This window comes from Penaeus japonicus, unplaced genomic scaffold (genome assembly GCF_977035675.1).
Source record: "Penaeus japonicus unplaced genomic scaffold, GWHDUDI00000001_assembly GWHDUDI00000006, whole genome shotgun sequence".
Lineage (NCBI taxonomy): Eukaryota > Metazoa > Arthropoda > Malacostraca > Decapoda > Penaeidae > Penaeus > Penaeus japonicus.
In genome coordinates, this window is record NW_028234408.1 from 44,322,640 (window position 1) to 44,327,391 (window position 4,752).

General features: G+C 25.7%; 1 pseudogene; it reads right to left on the bottom strand.

Moving 5' to 3' along the window:
• LOC147471736 (uncharacterized) overlaps positions 1-4,752 on the bottom strand; it is a 48,495-nt pseudogene that overhangs the window by 21,455 nt on the left and 22,288 nt on the right.

Here is a 4,752-nt window from a genome sequence, read left to right on the forward strand (position 1 = left end):
GCTCCAGAATGGTTCCAAACAACAGTAGGTGTACGACAAGGTTGTATCCTATCCCCGAGCCTGTTTAATATCTTTTTGGAAGAGATCACAGATTATGCAAGTTCTGTCAAAGTGGATGGCCGACAGATCTCTCTCTCTCTCTCTCTCTCTCTCTCTCTCTCTCTCTCTCTCTCTCTCAACTCCTCATCTCTCACTATATATAAATATATATATATATTAAATATGTAAGAATATATATATATTATATATATATATATATATATATATTATATATATATATAACCATTTATATTTATTATAACTATCTCGATGTATGTCTATATAAACAGATAGTATAAAATGGATATATTATAGAGTATATATTAATAGAATATATATCATATATATTATATATATATGTAATAAATATAACTCCTATTTATATATTATACACACTCATATATAGAATATATATATGTATATAGTTTATACACACTTTTATATGTATATATGTATATATATATATATATTATATTATATATATATATATTTATTTATTATATAATATGCAGAATATCTACATTATGTACGTAATGTATAATACATTTGAAGATAATGTATATGTATACATACTTTTCTCTACATACATACATACATAGTACATATATATATATAATATATATATATAGTACATATATATCTTATATATAAATACATAACATAAACATATAATTATATATATGTACATATGTATATATGTATTTACTTATATATTCATACATATATAAGTATATATATATATATATATATATATATATATTATATATATATTATATCTATACATATATATATATATATATATTATATATCTAATCATATATATATATTATTATATATTATATAAATAAAAAAAAATTGAGTGTGTGTTGTGTGTGTGTGTGTGTTTGTATGTATTTGTGTGACGTGGGTATGGGTATCTGTGTGTGTATATATGTATATATATATATATATATATAATATATTATTTATTTATTATATATATATATATATATTTTAATATATATATATATATATATATATAATATATATATTATATATATATATATATATATATATATATAATATATATATTATATATATTTATTATACAATAAATATAATATATATATATACATTATCCAATATATCCAATATATATATTTATATATATATATATATATATATATATTATATAATATATATATATATATATATATATATATATATATATATATATATATATATATATATATATATAATGATCCACATATAGCTGATAGCAGGATATATTGTAAATATATTTTCGAAGGACCTAAGGTTCAAATAGTTTGAGAGAGTTGACTGAGTTAACTTCCGTCTCATCGAAGTTTGAGCAGTGGTAGTCAATTGAAAGATTTCATTGGCTATTGAAGTTGAAGCAGCAATTATCCCAAACTTCAATAGCTCTGGGACGTTGTTGCACGGAGCTTGTAAAGGATGACATGCAATATGGTCCGGATGTATATGTATTAGTTTAAGAATGTCCATGATAATTATAATAATATTGTTAATACTGATGTTATCAATAACAATAATGATGATCATGATAATAACTAGAGCAATGATAATTATTATCATTATCATATTGTTTTCTTTATCATGATAACAATAACAACAACAATAATAATTATGATAATAACAATGATATTAGTAATAATAGTAGTAATATTAATAAGAATAATGAAAATAGTGACAATAATGCTAACAAAAGCAACAAAAACATAATAATGATAGCAGTAATAGTAGTACTAGTAGTAACAACAACACTAATAGTAGCAGTAACAGTAATACAATGCGACTACTGCAACTAAAAGTAAAGATGGTAAAAATAAGCTGAAGAATAAAACGGGAATAAATAAGAATGAAATGCTTGAGTCTCTGGAGTCAACATCAATATTGCGCGTGGAGTTAAAAGGATGCAGGAGAAAATCTAGGGGAACGCACTGCTTGATATATATTGAAGAAATAGAAGCAAAACCATAAATAAAAAACTAAAAAGATTTTTAGAAACGTTGCAGTGGGATGGATAAATTACCTTACAGAATATATCAACGTTCGTGAATAAAACTGAAAGGACAAAAGGATTTCTAGGGTTAAGGAACAAACACCTCACGCAATTTATTCAGAAAATTATGAAAACCTAGAGACTAGTGCTGACGAGGGGAAGGAAAAAGGTTGCTGAGGGGTCTTCCAAGGAGATACATTATCCCCACTCTTGTTCGTAATTGTTTTATAAGAAGCAAATTAGTTAATACATTTGAATTGAAGGATAAAATTATGGAAAGATATAGGAGAATGTTCAGGGGATCCCATGAAAATAAGCAAAAAGCACAAAGTGGAGGGGGAGGGAATGAGGGGGATTGGGAAGGAGGGGAGGGGAGGGGGGGGGAGGGGGAAGGGAGGGAGGGAAGGAAAGGGGTGGAGGGAATTGCCTTAAGGAGATTAAGAAAGATAGGAAAAATATAGGTATAGAACATAGCAAAACTTTCCCCAAAACCGTACTAAATATTCAACTTATTTTAAAACCTCCGAGGGTGATGAGGTGATCGAGTCTGAATCTGAAGCAAAGAAAGAGAACGAAAAGAAGGTAAAATGGAAAGAAAGGTAGAGATGTAAAACACAGCAAGGAACTTCTGGTGCCGTTTGTAAAGACAGGTGATAAAGGGTAAAGCAGGACAAAGAGGAGACACACGGGATCTTTCAATCTTGCGGTCAAAGAGCAAGCGACGCGTAAAATAGGATGAAAAAGATGTTTAAAAAATGAAATTGAGTGACAAGGAAATAGTAAAATGAACAAAAAAAAAGAAAAAAAAAGTAGAACGGTGGACCACTTGGTAAGTGAGTGTGGTGTAATGGCACATATATAATACAAGAGAAGGAAATTGAACTAGATACAGTGAAAGGCCAATCGCAAGACTATACCATCCGGTATGATAGCAAGGTGGAAGAGTAATGGTAATAGAGAGTAGAAATCGTCCTAATGTGAATAATGGTGATGATTATGTGGGAATGAGAATTATATGAAAATAATAATAATGGTAATAGAATGATAATGATGTTGATGACGATGGTGGAGGTGATGGTGATGATGATGATAATAATGACATTAACTGCAGGAATGAAAATGATAATGAGGGTTATGAAAACAACAATAATAACTGATGATGACAATAATAATATTGATGATAATCAAAATATAAGGATGCCAATAGCCTGACATCAGTAACAGTTATATACATGTGTATATGTATATATATATATATATATATATATATATATATATATATATATATTATATAATATATATATATATATATATAGTATATTTATTTATTTTTATTAAATTAAATGTATATATATATATATTATGTGTGTATATGTGTGTGTTTGTGTGTATATAATATATATACATATATATATATATATATATATATATATATATATATATGTATAATATGTATAATATATATATATATATTATATATATATATATATTATATTATATATATATATTCTATATATATATTATATATATGTGTGTGTGTGTGTGTGTGTTTATATGTAAATATATAATATATATAGTATAGTTATATAATATATATATATATATATTATATATATATATATATATAATATATATTATATATTTATCAGAATGTTATATATATATATAAATTATCAATATATATATATATATATATATATATATATATATATATAAATATATATATATATGTGGTTTGTGTGTGTGTGTGTAAAGATCTAAATGGCCAAAAGGATATCACTACAAACCACAGGAGAATGATATGCAAAAGATTTTCAGAATATTCTTTCCAACATTAGATCTAATTAATTTGATTCAAAAGTTGAAAAGACCGTCATACATAATAATGAGAGAGTAAGCTTTGTCCACTTTATACATTTCCTAAAAGCCTCGTGTTATTCATTCCAACATAATTCAGAGTCTTTGATCTTCAACATGGGGAATGTGTATGCTATTTGTTTTATTTGAGATATGCTGTTTATGTGTCTGTCTGTCGCATATTTCGAGATGAAGCTAATAAATGAATATTAAGCTTATTTAGCTATACATTAAACGAGAGGTACATCTACATGATATCATTTATCTACATCTCGATATGTATATATATATATATATATATATATATATATATATATATATCTATATATATGTGTGTGTGTGTGTGTGTGTTGGGTTCGTGTGTATGGTTGTGTATATATGCATATCAGATATGGTTTATGTATATATATAGTATTTATATAATATATATAATATATATATAATATATATTATATATAACATATATATGTATAATAATATAATAATATATATATTATATATATATATATATATATATATATATATCTATATATATATATATATTGTAATGATAATGGATATTCTATTAAACGAGACTACATCTCCAGTGACAAATTTCACTCACCAGAGACCTAAATATGGTTTGGAACTTCCTACATCTCATCATACGAAAGGAAAAGCCATGCCTGGTTATGACCATGGTTTTCGACACCATATATATGGTTGGAAGAGTTAGCATCCTCTTTTTTTTTTACGGGGAAACCAATGCTATTCGTAATATATATATAGTGCTCTCCCTCGTGATGGGATGCCCGCCGATCTCTACATGACACGTGACACAGGGGAGAGACTAA